Below are 18,266 nucleotides of genomic sequence, written 5' to 3'. Positions count from 1 at the left end.
CACCATCCCTGGAGGGATGCAGATCTGTAGAAGTGGCATGTGGGGACATGGTTTAGTGGTGAACATGGCAGTGCTGGGTTCATGGTTGGGCTTGATGATCTTAGGGGTCTTTTCCTACCTAAACCATTCTGTGATTCTAAGAGCTTAGTTTGGGAGAACTGCAGTTTCCTCTCCCAGTGCTGCTAGGCAGCGCTGTCAGCCTTCTGCATCTGAGCTGTGATAAAGAGCTCATCAAGGGCTAAGTAATAGCCACAATTGACTCTCCATTGTGCAGACCCACCACCTTTCCCTTTCCAGTCATCAGAATCTGTGGGTTTGCTACGCAGAACGTGTGCCCCCACTTATTTAAACTCTGCAGCTCAGTTCACTGCTTTGCTGTGCTTGCCTCTGAATGAATGAATATTGCTTCCCTGCCTGTTCCAAGTGGTTTCCTGCTTTTCCCATCTGCCAAAATAAATGCAAGCTGGCTGCTTTCCAAACAGGTGGGTTGATCCATGCACCACAGCAGACAAGACAGTAATTTACAGAGTACTATCCCTTTCTCTAGAGTGTGCATATAAGGAGCAACAGGCAAATAGAGCAGCTTATAGCAGAGTTGGGAGCACACCAGAGGGTTACTGGGGACCCTTCATGAGAAGCAGGGCCTGGATCAAGGGAGGATACTGAAACAGCAGGACCTGCTTGTCCAGCTGCAGAAGCTAAGCCACCCAAGTTGCACAGCCATCAAAGATGTTGGTTCTTTGGATCAAGTCGTGGCTGCCACCTAATGCACCAGCCCACAGCTTGTGGATCAAACATTCCTCTTTCTGCTCCAACAACACAAGGAAGGAAGCCTTGTGGAATACAGATGGACAGCAACTCTGGATGGAAATAGGAGTTTGCTCAAACCCCTTACTCACCCTGTCTATCACAAAACCCACACTGACCAGCTCACAGCAGTGTCACACACTGCACAACACTGAACTTATGGTCTCCATTGATAAAGTTTGGGAGGAAAAGCAAGGAATGCAGCTGTTTCTAAGAGAATATCCTTGCAGTGTGATGAAAATCAGGCATGCAGAGGAGAACATGCCAAGAGAACTGCTAGAAAGGTCCAAGGATGAGTGGGAAACTAACAATTCAGAGAGCTTTGGAGAGCTATAGTTTGCTGCTTATGAAATATTAGAATACTCTTGTGCATTGTAACTTTAATAAGAATTTAATTATTAATGTAGCCCTATTTGGAGCTAGGAGAAAGTTTCAAATTATAAGGAAGTCAAGAGAAGTAGGAATGCCTGTACTTTTTTCTTCCTTTTTATGCAGCAGCTATTGACAATAGCTGGGCTACAAAAGGAGACATGACTTCCCTAGTATTGGGGGGGAAAAACAAAAAAAAAGAAAAAAAAAAAGAAAACACAAAGAAAGAACTAAGAAAAAATCAGAATCCTCCTGGAAGAGAAAAACAAGGAAGAGTGGCCTGAAAAAGGCAACAAAATAATCAAACAATCGACTGCATCCTTCCTGGAAATCTGAAAGGATCAGCCATACCTCTTGGGAGCAGGAGATGAGCAGCAGTACAATAGTTTATGAGTCTGCCTCAGAGATTCACCACTGCTGCAGCTCCTGGGCATTTCACTTGGAAGAAGCAGCCAAGAACAGAAGCACCATTCATGAAAGGGTAGGTGACATCTCCCAATGATTTGCCTCATTTACTAAGGATTAACAAAAGGAAGGACGCAAGAAATTGAGTGTTTTAAAATTCAAACTCATTACAGAAAGAGCTGCTCTGAGAAACGGCCTCAGAGGAGATATTTCAAAACAAAGCACGGAAAACTAATCAGCAGGAGCAAAAATCCTCAGTGTGCCATGGAGAGGTGCACAGTGTGTTCTCACAGCCCTAGGAAGCAGCAGAGCCCTGTACACTGCTCTGGATCAGCACTCCTGCCCAAAGAGGCACATGGCTCTGACCAGAGCTGTGCACACAGCTGTCGGATGAACAGTAGAAAAATCCTTTCAGAAAAGATAAAACAACAAATCTAATGTAACCTGAAATATTCCTCTCCATTTTAAGGGTGGAAGTTATTTGCAACAGGTTAAAGGTTAGGCTTATACAGACAGGGTCACTACATACAAACACACATGTACACAAAACATTTTTAAAACAGTCAAATGAAAGGCTGCAATATTTTCTCATATTCTTTTCTTGGGCTGAAGCTGTAGTTAAATTCACCTTCATCCACAAATGATCTTACACAAATCACTTGTTGAAAACCCCCAACATTTTCTCAGCAAGCTCCAGCACCCTTGAAAATACTACTCAACTGTAGCCACAATGGAGTCATTGACACAACCAAGAGACCTCTGCCTATACAGCCACTTCTGTTCACCACTGTGTTACCTACTGCAGAAGCCACTGCTGGAGCAGCTTTCCTCAGCCCAGTTACCAACACTGTGACTGAATAATTCACATCAAATAATATGATAATTAGTCATCTTTTTCCCCCCATCTGGCGCATGAAGTGTTAAGTCATTATATCCACTTGAACAGCCTATCAATGGAGGATGATGTGCAACAACACTCACAATACTGCATTTATACTCTCCTGAAATAAAAGGTCTGCATTTCAGAAGCCTTCACTTGACACAGGTTTAGAAATTGTATTTGAAGATATTTTTCCCCTCTCTGCACTTCCCTAAAGCCTTTCAGACACGACTCAAATCCATGCGCAATTACACAATGTACCTACAACACGCTGCATATACACAGAGGGGTTTCACTTTTCACTGTTAATCAATTTAATCAGCACTGAACCAAATTAGCAGAAGATTAAACTACTTGTTTTTCTGTTACTGTCCACCTCAATGACCACGCTTGTAGAGCCCAGCTACATGTTCTGTATACCGAGATCTTTCTCAACTACCAAACAACTTTCTTTTGCACACTATTGTGGTACTTCCATATATTGGGCAGCACATCTGCCATATAATAGAGGCCTAACTGCACCAGAATTGTAAAAATTTTCACACAGTATGACTTTAAATTATATTATTATTTTACTTAAAGCACTAGCTTTGAATTCATTGAGACAGCTGCTGCACCATATGACAGACAAGGCCAGAGAGGTGATCAGCGCTGGGTCACAGACTGCAGGAAGGATTTCACCACCTTGCTGTGAACAGCGAATGTGCAGTGACTTGGCTAAAGACACCAACCTGACGGATCAGGGAGTATGTGAGGAGGACTTTCACTGCCCATTTATTAGCTTGAACAGACAGAAGCTCGCAGCAGATATTTGAGCAAACTTCACCTCAGAAAGCATGAAGCTACCAGCTAGCTCCTCCCTCTCCAAGTGGACTCTGCAGGGACACATCCTGGCAGCTCTCTTCTCCCTGCCCTGCCCATGGGCGGTGGATGAGCAGGACCTTCTTGGTTCCAAAAAACAGAGAAGCCAACCTCCCCCAACTACACACAGACTGACAGTGGTACCAAGACAGGTTGTGTAAGCACAACAACAAGATTTCTTTGTTCCTCCCACTGTTTTACGCTGCCTTTGCTCAGACAGGAGCACCGATGCTGCACAGTGGCTTAATTCACTGAGCAGGTGTGCAAGCAGTGAGGGAAGATAAACTACAGAATCTGCCATGGGTGTAGCTTAGAGCACAATCACAGTGATGTCTGTGAGTGGATGGAGATGGCTGTGCACACTCCTGGAACGAAAAACGCACCGGCACAGTAGATCTGATCCAAAAGGAATTTCGATGCTATGTGTTTGCATACTAGCAAAAAGGAGTTAAAACCCAAGAGGTACTGTACTTAAGCCAAACCAAAAATAACTCAGATCAGTGACTCTGGCCCAGCAGATCACTGGTCTGCTCAAAACAGCCCAGCCGAGGCCAACGTGTCGTGCAGTTGTTCATAACTGAGTGACGCGTTGTCACCAATGGGAAGGGCACAGTGACAAGGTCGTAATAAAGAAATAAAATACAGATTTTTTACAAACCAGCACACATTTCCACACAACTTAGCGTGAAATTCAGATGTTTCTACTGGTGATCTCCATGCCCGGGTGGCTGTTGTTCCCTGAGCTTGCACAGCTACCACCCCCTCCCAGCCATGGGAGACGGCTCTGCACCGGGAACTTCTACAAGGCACATACATAAATGCTCAAGCTGCAATGCACTATCTGAATTAACTTTCCCAGAAATCAAAAGGCAAAATGATCAAATATGGCTGTTCTGCCAAAGCAGAAATAACAGTGGAGTTTATTGCCTTTGTGTATTTTTATACCACATTGCATAATATGCTCGCATTGATGTTCAGCACCGTAAATGACATAAAAAACAACCCAAGGCAGCAAGCACAGGAGAGCTCTAAGAAAAAAATCATCACATTTCACATTCCAGTGCACGAAGTATATGCTGCAGTGCTCTAGCTTACAACAGTCTATCAAAGTTAGCAAAGACAAATGTGTACCTTAGAAAAAGACATTGTTTCAACACTGAGCTATAAATTAGCTTCTAGTGTTTAGGATGTAGGAAGTGGTCTTTATTGTAGCAGAAGAAAAAGCCACTCTTTTCAAACTAAGGACATTGCATACTGAATATTGAAGTTAAGAAGCTGCCTCAGGGAATACCACACTCACTTTTTTACTGCTTTGAAATCATCCATATAAGAGACAAGTCAATATTTGTATCATTACTGTATTTATGCCTACTGGGCCTTTACATAACTCAAAATAAATTAAAACATTTATTCTGGAAGTTGATTCAAAAACTTTAAAACATGGAAAAGACTCTGCTGCTGTAAATGTCTGGAACTTGTGAATTCATACCAGCTTCAGCTGAACAAAAAAAAAAAAGATCAAGAAAAGCTCCAGAGCAATTTGCAGCTGCTGAATATTTGGCCCTTACAACTGTCAAAACAAGTGCTCCAGTACACAGGGCCTGCAAACCCTCATTACTGAGCACTGAGCTGCTTTGGACAGTTCAATTTTGCAAACCGTGTTCTCAACAGTATTTGCACAGTTCCTAATCACCAGTAGCAGGAGTCCTTCTACTGCTTCTTGCCCTGTATGCCACACAAGCAGCTACAGTATTTTTAATATTAGCCCCCACAACTCCACTTGCATCTTAAGTGACTGCTGGAGAACTCAAAATTAAGGTTTAAAGGCTTCTCAAAGAATTCTTTTAAGAAACAAGGTCTTTGCAGGTTGCAAAGAAACACACCTTTCTTCTTACTTTTAAATTTACTAATCTGTAACTTCCATGCTACCAATCTACTCTGCTCCTGAACCGAAATTCTAAAGAGCATTTTGCAAAATTTTATTAGCATTTCAGTCCACCTTTATCTATTAATTTCACACCAGATACATAACTGACACAGGCTAATGTGCTTGTTATTGCATGCACCTGATTGGCAACACACTACAGAGAAGGGGATAAAGGCTGCAGATGACAGACGTGCTATCCCACTCCCCAACAGGTCCTACCTGTCTTAGTCTTTTGGGATCAAATCCACGTAAAGCCCTCTCTGGATGGAAGAAAACAGTGACTGTGAGCTGCTTCTCCTTGTCCTGAACTGTCATGTAGATGTGGGATTGCAGCTGTCCTGCCTGCCTGTGGATCTCCAGGCTGCTAAACACAATGATCAGAGATGACTCACTGTCACTCTCACATACATTAAATGGCTCTGTCAATTTTCTGACCTGAGTTATTGCTGTAAATGTTGTGTCTCACAGCTGAGGAGCTGACACTAGGGTTGACTCAACCACTGGAGAGCTCCCACAGCTGTGCTGGGTCAGGCTGCTCATGTCACTGGGGCTCAGACCTTGCCCTTACCCGGCAGAAGTCATTCTCTCCCACCAGGTAAGACAACAAAAGAGAGCTTCCCTTGGCCATATCTGACAATTAAGTGCTGAAGTTTCTCTCCAGGAATGTTTTGCATATCATATATTAATAGAGTCTGACTAAGAGCTTTAACTTCACATCATGTCTAGACAAAGTGTCCCACTGTGGGCAGTAGCCTGGAAGGGCACTTGAAACAGCTGTGGGTGAACAAAACATAAACTGTGTGGAGAACTGACAGGTTGTATGTACACTGCATCTTATTTATTTATACTCCAAAAAGTGAAAATAACAGGAATTTGACTGAAGTTTTAGGCAGAAATAGGCCAATCCCCCAGGCTGGCCAGAAAACCAGGGACAACCCATGTTTTCCCAAAGTTGAACATCAGGAAGAATTTCTTCACTGAAAGGGTGGTCAGGCATTGGAACAGGTCACCCAGGGAGGGGGTGGAATCACTGTCCCTGGAGGTGTTCAAGGAAAGATTGGATGTGGCACTCAGTCCTCTGGTCTAGTTGACAAGGTGGTGATTAGTCAAAGGTCAGACTCCATGATCTTGGAGGTCTTTTCCAACCTTATTGATTCTATGATTGTATGAGAAGTTGTGGATGCCTCATACCTGGAAGTGTTCAAAGCCAGGATGAACAGGGCATTGAGCAACCTGGTCTAGTGGAAGGTGTCCCTGCCTATGGAAGGGTGCTGGAACTAGAGGATCTTTAAGGACTCTTTCAGCCCAAATCACTCTATGATTCTATGTCCATCTCTCAACCACCTAGAACAAATTAAACAGTCAGAAGACAAGAAGTGAAGCAGCTGAAAGTTCTACATTAGCTGTTTCAGGGCAAAAACGTAAACAGGCTCTCTTGAGTCCAGGTGCACTCAGCAGTGTCCATCTACGCCCTGGCTGCACTCTGACAATACAATTCCCCTCAAGCATTCACCTCCATGTAGGAAAGTGATAGTCAACACACAGGACAAAAGCACCACAGTTGCAAAACCACAGTAAAACTGATGCTGTAAACGAAGAATGCATGGTAAACTATTTATACCCCACTAGAGAGTCTCTACCAGTTCTCAGTAACTTCAAGTGTTTGCTTGCCCTTGCCACTTACTTGTTAGGTGAACACTGCATCCAGATGTAAAACTGCATCACTGCTTCCTTTCATTTAAATGATCTGCTTAAATTGAAAGCATTTAACTCCCTTTCAGTGTCTTTTATTATGCTCTAACACGCTGTTGTGTGATTACAGCGTTAAATATTTACTTGACATTATCTTGCATCTGGCAAATGTATTCTGATACTTCCAAGCAAGTCCCACGTAGGATTAAGTTATCCACTGGTCTTTGCACAGTTGTGATGGATCCCATTTATTTTACCACTGCAATTCTCTCTGAAACTTGTCTGCAAAGCCTAATGAGTTTTCCAACAATTCTGTTATGACAGATGAGATTTGCAGAAACCAGACTAATTTCTAAGTTTCTATAGAAGTTAAGACTTTTTCTGCCTCCATTTGGCTTTCTCAGTTTCTATGCTATTCAGACCCATACAAAGGCTGGCTGTTACTCTGTTAGTGCTGTCAATTTGTAGGCACCTTCTCAGTTTATTCTCTTTCCTATTGTTAATTAACTATTTCATATTGCAAATTCCCATTTTTAAAGATAAGGTGCTGTTGTCACAATAGTCCCGTAAATGAATTATTATAACTATAATGCATTCATAAATAACACATTACAAGACTTAAAATACATATTTTTTTACAGCTGCTGCAACCCTAGTTGGCCTATGTGTAATAGAAATTGTGCATCCATGAAATTAAATGGAAAAAAAAATTAATTTTCAAAAGCTTAGTTCTCTGAAAAAGTTATTGCCTCTAATACTTTTTGGTCAAATGTTATTTTCTTTCTGATGCTAAATTAGAATACTAAAATAAATAAAAATGACAGCCTCTGGGTAGGGAACTGAAGCAATGAAGAGCAATGAAATTCCACTGAAGGCCAGGCAATCGCAGGGGTGGGAAGGAAAGAGGAAGGGGAAGGCAGGAGGAGGAAAAGCAAACCTACAAATATCTGCTAATGAACCTGTGGCAGGATTACAGCATTCTCAGACAAGTCTTCAGTAAAACATTCCAGAGTCAACTTCTCCAAGAATTTCTTCACAGGCAATCACAGGCTGTTTCCCATGAACCTGAGCAGTGTTCCAAGAAGCAGCCCATAAGCCCATAAGCCTGCCCAGGAGCTGCAGGAGGCCAGAGCCACATGTACACCTGACAGCCTGTCGTGCCCTCGAGTCCACCCCACCTCTGCATCCCTTGCAAGTGCCCCTGCAAACCCAGTGTGGGCAGAGCCAGTGCCCAGGGAAAAGCCCTTGACAACATCTTCTCCTCCCCAAAGGCAAGGTCTGGTAGGAGGACCACAGGAAAGGTTTTCTTTCTCTTCTACATAGGGCAAGGGCAAAAAAGGACTGCATGGGTCTATGACCATAGCCTCATGAGATGTGAGAGGGGGCAAGAGCTGGGTATAATGACACACAATCTATTCTCACTGCTGGCAGCAACACAGCCACACTGAAAGCTAAAGGGCCTCAAAAGCAATGGGACACATCTTCAGGATAAGAATTACAATGCAGGGTCTCAACCTTCAATGACTCCTACACATTTTTAGAACCGGGAGGGCAAAATACCAAGTATGGCTCATCACTAACTGCATCTCCACATTCCACCCTCCTGGAAGAGCCAACAAATACAACTTGCTTTGATGTGATGTCACCAAGCCTCCTGCAACTAATTAATCCGTGCAACAGTAACAAACAAAATCCTACTTCATTCTAAGCTTTGGTTGGGTTCTCATAGCCCCATGAGAGCCAAGAGGATTTTAATTTGATCTCAGACCCCATGTAAGGAAATCTGTCCAACTGATTACAATCACAAAAAAGCCAGACGAGGAACTGTGTGCCTTTGCAGAGCCAGGTTAACAGCACAAAAGGTCTGCACAACCTCCCCCGTTTCAGGGATTCAACATAGATGCTCCAGCACAAAGTCAAAGAACATTTTAAATGTTTCTATCACTTTGCTATACCCTTGATGGCTCATGCTGCAGGCAGACTCTGCTCTGCATGCATTCCCTACAGCACTGCACAGATGTTATTTTTCTCATTTATTTGCCATGAAAATACTCTTCCAACAACAAAACAGGGAGTGAGAGGTGCCCAATAACAATTTTTTCAGTTTCTATAAAATTAAAAACTCAAAAGGACACTTTTTCTCTCAAGTTGCAGTCAGACAACTCCACCTTTTTTGGCCAACCCAACCTTGCATTCAGAGAAACATTCTGTAAAACGTCTCCCTGGTTTCTCCTGAATGGCCTTTAATACACTGGCAGTTGAGACTGCTTAGTCAGCACTACACACAAAAAGCTATTAAAACCTGAGCCTTAATAACTAATCTCTGCTAGCCACTCGTGCCTGTCCCACAGGGCAGTAACACAACACGGAAGAGTTGTTCCCAGCACTGACTGCAGCATGGACAATGCTTAAATTTCCTTCATACCTAAACCAGCAAGATTTTAATTTTATTTTTGGCTTACTCTTCATCACAGGGCTATTAAGTCCTGGTCAGATAAGGTCTTTGCAGGGTATCCAAAGCTAAGTCACCTAAATGCACACCTCCGGCTCACAGCATTTTGCTGTTGCTGCTTCTGGCATATGGAGAGTTTAGATGAAAACAAACAAATAAGGGGTAAAAACTATTCCAGAAAAAAGCTGAATATTTATGGCTTGCACACAGAAACCTGAATGGCAAGCGAATGCTTCAGGTAGAGATAAAAGGAGTGACAGAAGAGTAACTTTTATCTCTGCAGTCTACATTTAATGAATGCATGAACATTTGCAGATGATTAGGGCCAACCTAAGTGCTTTGTTGTTCCTTTGTTGCAATTCTGAAGGGTTCAGACTTTATTTATTCATTTTCTTCTTTTTTCCCCCTCTCCCCGTAGTTGCAACTAAATATATTTTTTGGCTTTGTAAAGACCTATTTCCATTTATAGAATCCAGATGACATGCTGGGGATGATATTTCCTAGCTGAGGCATCTGCCTCCTTGACAGAGGGAGAGATAATCACATTGGGTGAAACAGGCTCGGCATCTGTGACAAGCTTAAGATGTCAGAAATGAGAGTATCGCGTCTTGTCCCTCTGGATATTTTTTTTCCTGGGAAATTTAGCCCCATCTCCTGTGAAATGCAGCCAGCTTGCAGTGCTGCTCTGCCGCCAGCGACACAGAGAGAGAGGGGGGAGGGAGGGAGGCAGGGGACCGTTTCACTTCTGAGGCTGCCACAGTTTCTATTTAATTGCTTGCTTTTTTATTTAATTATGGCAGCGACAAGAACTTCTGGTCAAGCTGCCAGCATGCTTTCCCTGAAACAATTCACTGCTCTGAAATTACTTGTGCTGGACCATCTTCCTTCCCCTCTGGATCTTTACCAAGAGTAGACAAAGCACAGAGCAGCCTCATCTTCTTCTGCATCCCCATCAAGAAGCAGCAAGATGTCACAGCTGACTAAAGCCACCTTGCCCCAGGCAGCAGAGGCAGAAGGTCCAGGACAAGAAGGGTTTGCAAGGGGACTGAGTCTGAAGAAGTATTTCCAGGCAGATTGAATCCTCAGATCCAAACAAATGCTCCCAAGACACATGTCACTGTCTCCCAGATCAGAACTAACCTACAGCACTTGTCCCCTCCACACTGATTTAAATCCTGTTTTTTAATTTATAGATCAAATGTTTTGCAGTCACAAATCAAATTATGCTGATCAAATTAGTTAGAGCAAGGTACTACTTTTCTTTTGAGATGGGCCATTTGATGCTGCAAAATGCCATCAAGTGAACCTTTCTGAAAGTAAATTCCTCCTCACAATTAATTTTTTCTTGCCAGATGCTGATGTAAATGCTCACAAATCATGGAAAATTTCCAACAGATGTGCCACTTTCAGTGAAACAAAAACAAGGAGGCTTTTTGAATTCAAGAATAACATTATGCCGTAAGTGATTGCTTAATGCAGATGAGTGTTAGTATAAATATTTTAAGTAATGTTCACATGGGGATTTTTTACCAAGGAATGATGTTTTCCTTGAATTCATGTTTAAGTTACTCTTTTGTAATTACTTTTGTAACGTACTATCTCACAAAGAAACTCCCTCAGCCCGTTCTAAAAGGAGTCAAGCAGTAGTCTTCACAAAGTTCAGAGTTAATGACACTAAGAAAACACCTTTTTTCCCAATATTATTTGTTATGAAACTCAGAAACAGGTCCTGGCTTAGAACAAATGAAAAAGTGTCATAGAAAAGAAACCTGCTGAAAAAATAAAATGTTCCTTGAATCCAATTCCATTTCCTTCACAGCAAAAGTATCAAAGGCAAGAAATGCCAATACATAGAAGATTTATAAGGTGATACTTATAGTTTCTGCAAGAGAGACACACAGTCTTTGACAAATGTGAGCTCTGGTCCTATACTGTTACTCAAAGACTGTACAGCAGCCAACTAACATACAAAAGTGCTCCCATAAAACCCATCAGGTAACCAGGGCTGGCAGACAAGCAGAGCCACAGACAGCAGACAGCTGCTGTTTGACCAGCTATAGTCTATTTATTTTACTGCAAGGTTATATTTATTGTGTAAATGCTACTACAGATGAAGCAGCAGATGAAATTCCATCTGAACTGAGTATCAATCCCCCACCTCATCTCCACCCACTGCATGGCTACATCTCTCCCACTCCTTGGTGGGCACATCCCTGCAGAAAACCAGGAGGATCAAGGTGGTAGCAGAGAACAGAAATGGTAGCAGGTTTAAGAAGAGCCAGACGATGCTGAAGACCTGTTTCTTGCTGTCAGAACTACCTGGATAATGGAAAACTCTATAGACTCCTCACCAGTCCTTCCCTACTACAGTCACAACTGTTTCCCCAGAAAGAGTCCTCACTATTCCTGCCTTATTTATGGGCCCCACATTTTTGTCCTGTACATTGGATCCTGTAACAACAGGCTCTCACAGCATTTGCCTTTTTCTGACACTCAGCTAGAAGCTTCTGCAGGAAAAGGAGACTCCTGTAGTGCTTGCCACAGATATGCCTATAAACAACATATTTTCATCTCCTAGAATTTTCAGTGCCATATTTTATAGGTTAATTTGAGCTCTGCACAGGACTAGTGGTCTATATTCACAAATTTAATTACAACCTTGTCAACTTATTGTACCTAAAGGAAAAGATCTAAAATCTCCCCTTGGAAGCACACATTAGTTGCTACTCCAGTCCTCCTCCAATCCAATCTAAGGGTATTTAAGTCCAAAGCTCTACAGCTGGGAGATGAAGATGTGAAATATGTTTGAAAAATGTGCCAATCATTTTTCACACTCTCTTCATCCTTCAGCAAAGAATGACAGCAGAGTAATCTAGCAGAGGCCTTTACAGCTTCTGGTCACTCTCTGTGATATAACTCTGTAAGCTCTGCTGTGCTGTCTCTACCTTGTCAATTTGGCTTTGCTCAGTGAATACACTCAATGTAAAGTGTGAATTATGCACAGTATGAAATCGATGGGGGGATCTTTGCTGTGAAACACTGAGGCACCAACACAGCCAAGTACTAAAACATGCAGACTTTTCCTAAAAAAAGGGCATGCACAGATATATCCGTATCAGTAATTATATTAATATATACAATACATTTTGTGAGGCAGGCAGAAAAAACCCCCCATATTGCATAAGCACAGTGAAGTACAAAGGTTTGTTGTAAGTCAGAGAGAGGAGATATGTACAGATGTACCTACAGGGAGTCTAGGGAGAGGTGACAAAATGTGAGAGGGGAAGTGGCGGAGCACGGATTTAAAATATTTGAGGAGTAGACTCTTACAAGAGCTTGGAAAGATCTACGTGAACTTACTGAACAGAAACAGTCCTAAATGATGATTCACCATCCACTCTGCTCTTCAAACATACCACAGCTGGTCCCTATCCCACTACATTCCCTCTGTCTACTGCTGTGGGAAGAGTCTTGATGGCTATGCCAAAACTTTGGGAATTCCTGATGGTTCCCAAGGCTCCTGTGACTAAGCGTTCACTCTCCCCACTGTAAGAGATCAAACCAACACACACAGTCCGGAAGGGAAGCTGTGGTCAAGTCTAAATCCTCAGAGGACTGTGGATCTGGTATGCACCACAATACATAGTTTAAATGCAGATGCTTTTGATCCAATTACTTGAGCCTTAACCCAGTAATTACAGTGTATGTTTCTTATTCACTGTGCTCAGAAATTATTGTCATCTGTCAATAATTTCATGATTAAAACAGCAATCGTGAAAATATTACTAAGCCACAACCAGCTTCCCTGTTGCACAGCCAGGAACAGAGTGGCAATTTGTTTCCCAAATATATTTGCATACTGGTTTTTGCATAGTTTGACCACCCAGGTGCATGGCAAGTATTGATAACTATCAACATGTTTCAGCATGCCCCACAACCCGTATATATATACATACAGCTCAGATGTTAAGATCTGTGCTGAAGACTCACTCCCTGGATGTCATGAAATCCCTGCAAAGCAATTACAGAAGCAAATAAATTATTAAGAGAAAGAAGTGACAGCTCTGGGAATGGATGCAGATCCTGGTGTGAATCTAGGTTGTTACTGACAGAAAGTTATTGTTCACTAGGTGATTGGTAATGCATAAGAGATGAGAGTTTGGTCCTGCTCTGAATATCCCCCTCAGCAGCCACGGAAGGAAGGAAGGAAAGAACATAAGTTACCTTCAGGGTTTTGGTAACTGTTCATTCCTTCAGGCTGCTTCAGACAAACTGCCAAGCCCAGCTACATCTGCCCTTACTCTGGCTCAGGAGCTGACCTTCCAGCACCCATCCTCTCAGCTGCTTCAATGCCAGATATGGAACTCCATCCCCCACCCCCAAGGAGTACTGCCACCATCTTCTCCCCATCTCCAGCCCCACTCCATGGGCCCTGGAAGCACAACTTGGCAGCAAGTGAGGCTGCCACACACTCCTTCCTTAAATTAGTTTTCAGTTTTCTCACATCTGATTGGAATTAAAACTTGCAAACTTCAACTGCTGTCCTTGGCACTCCTAATATCTATTTATTATTTTGTTTGGTTTTTTTCCTTTCACTCTTGTTCTCTGCACCTGACACAGGACTTGTCAGAAAGGACATAAGTGAGAGAAAGCACTTGACAGAAGAAAAATGAAAACATTAAAAATAAAGCTTTCTACAGAAAAGTAAAGTTTCCAGCCTAAGATTCTGCCTTTTTCTTTTATTTTTGTTTTTTTGAATGAAGTCTTTCCAAGAAAACAGACTCTAGTCACAAAGCATTTGCTTAATTGCAAACCTGGGGTGTCCTGGAGCAGAATAAGAGACAGAGGAAGAGAGAGCAAAAGAGGGAAAACTCTGCCGGAAGTGGAAGAGATCTCTCAAATATGATTTCAGCTATCAAAAATCCCAGTATCAATAGTGCTGCCCTGAAAGTAGGCTGGCGTAAACGATTCTCCAACTTCTATGGCATTACTTTCCATAAGACCATTAAACTGCAGGTTCAAAGTTACACTGTTTAAATCATGTCTTTTTGCAAAAAAAGTGTAAATTCCAACCAATCAAATTGTGATTCATTATCTGTCATTTTCAGTCAATATATCATGTCTAGCAAATATTGATTTGCATTTAAGATTACAGACTTTGCGGTTGTATTCGCCAAAGCCATTCAATAACAGCAATCATAACCAAGAAGTGATAGGCAATTTTTCCAGTATACCCAAATTAATCTTTGCTAATTTGACTCTAAACTACTAAGGTTTCATGATTCATTTTCACACACAAAATTGCAGGTGTTGATTTGGTTTCTTGGTCACATTATTCTTCTCACCCTGCATCTTCTCCTTTGACTATTAAACTTTTTGATGGTATCTCATTCTTTCATTTTACTTTATATATTTGGTAGAAATGCAGATTTCCCTTCTCCATTTTTACATGCATCTTTTAGCTTTGATTCTCTTGCAAAGTGCCTTTTCATCTGTTACATTCTTTCAACATGTACTCCTGTGTGACGTCTCTAAATCCAAACCTGACATCCTACTTCACAAAAAAACTTCACAATGATTTTCCAACACAGTCAGGCAGCACCTCTCCTGCCCTCACCAAAGGAACAATCTTCCTACCAGTTGCTTTGTGTGTGCCTTACCTCGGAGGTTTCTCTTCACAGCCTTTATTTTAACCTCAGCTCTCACATGGACCGTGGTACCAATATACCAGCCACCACCATGTAAAAGTGTATTTTTACTCATCCAGGTCTTAAAGGTTTTGTGTAAGTGAATTTGTGACTCAGTATGAATTGTTCCTGTTTGTACTCTGCAACTGCAGATTGGATTTCTGCTTTCCTTGGACCCGGGCACTGCAATCTCATTTGCTGTAGCACTGCTTTGGTTTTCCCACTTAAAACTTGTACACTGATTTGAGGAGACTCTTGGTAGTAAATTAAATTGCCTTTTTTCTTTTTTTAACATTAAGTGACGATTTTCTACTAAGCCTTCTCAGTTTTGAGTCTCTGATTTTCATTATAATCTCATTTTAAATTAGGAACCTGACATGCCCTCCAACTCTAAACACATCACCCTTGCTTCTCTTCTTTACATCTCAATGTATACTCGGACAATGGTTTGGTTTTCCCAGTAACCACAGGTTGATAACCAATTCTAGTGCCTCAGGGTCAGTGTTATTAACAAAAATGTGTCATTCACAGAACCTCCACTCAGCTGCACAAAGGGTTATCTATCAGGCCCCTCCAGTTAACCCCCACAATTTGTTCAGCTTGCACTGCATTCTCAGAACTACCACTACATTTAATCATTTTTCGTCATTTCTCCTATTTCCCCACTGCATTTTCTAATTTTTCATCTCTTCTCTGATTTCCCTACTGCAACTGCACTAGAGCTTCTGCTTTGGTAATTTGCCATGTGTGCAATAAAAAATATGCCTTTTTTTCCCTTGAGGGCAAACTGTTTTTGGCCTGGCAGGCACCATATGTACAGCTCCTGACAGACAGGAAGGATAGGATGCCTGACATGACCATGGGCAGGGCTGCTTTTGCTCAGGAGCTCAGCTCACTGCCATTAAAATTAAAAGAAAGTCACTGTTGATGTGAAATGACCACCCATGGTTACAAGTGTAGAGCCAGCACCCTCACTGGTGGGATTGTTATTTTAACACCTGGTGTCTGTTGCTACGTGGTTGTTTAATTAATAGAAAGGATCACACGCAGTCTGAGGCAAATTAAAATTCCAATTCTGCTATTTTGTGTCATTGTACAATATGGCAGGCTGCTGTTTGATTTGGTTTCTAGTAAAGTCGGCTCTCAAACTTCCTTCCAAGCCATTAATTCAGATATGCAATAAGGCTAACACAACTGCACCGACTCATTAAACAATTTGATGTAACCTGCACTCATTAGAGCAGACACCATCTATATCCCTGTGACTGCAGCCTTGTTTTCAGACACCATCAGAGAAGACCTGCTGTGCCAAATGCCTCTTCTGTCTCAGGAAAACTTCAGAGAAATAGCAAAATGGGAAACCTTGATTTGCTCAGGCCTTAAAATCCATTCAAATACAAGAACATTTTGAGTCTCCTTTTTCATCCAGAAAGAGGTTGTTTAACTGGATGAAGAGAAATTCTACAAGAATACAGACAGGTACCTCAGTGATAGGCAAGGTGTAAGTTTACAGATAAAACTGATAAACTGCCTCCTATATTTGGTGGAAAGGATGGTTTAACCATGTGGGAAGGAATGTATAGGAAAGACAAATTATGAGTGGGCCACAGTTGAAATAGTAAGAACCAACCTGTGACCCTGGTGTACATCCCAGGCTGCCACCAGTATAAAACCCAGCTGCAGAGAGAGAGATGCTGCCCAGAAGTATGGAGAAAAATCTTTCTGTGCTTAATAAAATAAAAAGAACACTAAGAGATGGTACAAAGAGAATTAAGGCAGCATTTAGCCTTTAAGCAGGGACATTTACAGGTGTTCCAGTCATCAAGTTTGGGATAATTAAGCCTGGCCCTTAACTACATAAACCCATTTCAGTAGCTTGAGGTGAAGCACAAAATCCTTGAGTGAGACTAATTCTGAGTCCTCTATCAGAGAAATTAAATAGCTTAATACAAATCAGCTGGTATTCTCTTAGCACACTTAAAAAAAAAAAATAAATGTCTAACTTATTTACCTAACAAAAGGGAGAGAGATCTGCAGCAGACTTTTGACCCTCTGCTACACAGTAAAATTGACTGCCTAAGAACAAGAACAACAACAGAATAATCTCTGTGCATATCTGCTGTTTCCTAAACAAAAAACTGTTGAAACTCAGGTTCACGCTCAACATTTAATAATGCAGTTACTGCACTGACAGCACTGCAGGCTTGCAGCAGGCTGGTGCCCTCATTTCATACCTGCCTGTAAATTAACTCAGAGTTCCCATTAGACAAAAAAGTTTGTTAAACTGAATCTATTTATTTATTTATTTATTTTCATTTCAAGCCACTACCCCTCATGTAACTAAGCCACCAATGCTGGCAGAAGCACATGGAACGTGCATGGAGGGTTTTGGGACTAGATCCAGAATCTTCCTACTCCCAAAACATGTCTCTCATTTGAACTAAAGGAAACTCACTTTAGCTGAAAGTGACAACATATCCTATATATCCTCCCTGTGGGCTGGCCAATCTCTCGCAGAAAGGCTGTACTTCAGGCCCATCTCTGCTTTTTTTTCTTTCTCTGCCCAAGACATATCCTTCCATGTATTCATAGAAAATGATTTGGTTTCAAAGGGACTGGTCAGAGAGAAGTAAGGAGAATTTCAACCAGCATCTTTATTTCTGAAAACACTTCTAAAGTTCTTCCTCAACTCTTATTTAGAAAGCCTCCTGAGTAACCTGCTAAATAATTAATATATTTCTTATTTTGCTACTGTAATGTGAATACTTAATATGTTCCTTAGGAACTACTGTATTGTGATGTAGAGGGGTTTCAGAGAGTACTTACACGCTTCCACAGAGTCACCTGTACAGGGGGTCAGGGTGGCTCACATCCCTTTTACCATCATCACACTGAGAAATTCTTTGAAGTTTCACATCCCCTTTGCAAATGATACCAAAACACACAGTCTAAAGCCGCCAGATACTTTGTGAAACCTTTCAGTTTTTTTTTTACCATGCTGGTTCCCATGCATCCCCTAGCCCTGTGTTGCCAGCCTTGTCTCCCTGTGCTCTGCATGCAGATGACGACCCATGTCTCCTTTCCCTCTGTCCTGGGCCACCACACCCAGAGCCACGAGCTGTTCTGTGGCAGATGGTGGAAGGCTTTCGAATCTTTGCTCCTCCCGAGCACTTGTATTCCAACACT

The 18,266-nt window shown here is 41.9% G+C and overlaps 1 protein-coding gene across 8 annotated transcripts in view; it reads right to left on the bottom strand.

The window, feature by feature from the left end:
• The window catches only part of FGF13 (fibroblast growth factor 13), a 314,484-nt gene that overhangs the window by 121,937 nt on the left and 174,281 nt on the right, over nucleotides 1-18,266 (bottom strand). Inside the window, exon 1 of one of the 8 annotated variants that reach the window (XM_027645506.1) lies at nucleotides 5,469-5,488. The exons of the other annotated variants lie outside the window; for them this stretch is intronic. The gene's annotated coding sequence lies outside the window, so the exon portion shown is untranslated. Of the gene's footprint in view, nucleotides 1-5,468; nucleotides 5,489-18,266 lie in introns of those variants that run through there. 8 annotated transcript variants of the gene reach the window in all.

The sequence above is a fragment of the Corapipo altera genome, unplaced genomic scaffold (genome assembly GCF_003945725.1).
Source record: "Corapipo altera isolate COAL_440 unplaced genomic scaffold, ASM394572v1 65, whole genome shotgun sequence".
Lineage (NCBI taxonomy): Eukaryota > Metazoa > Chordata > Aves > Passeriformes > Pipridae > Corapipo > Corapipo altera.
The sequence above is the reverse complement of the archived record's forward strand: the minus strand, read 5'-3'. Positions and strand labels throughout refer to the sequence as shown.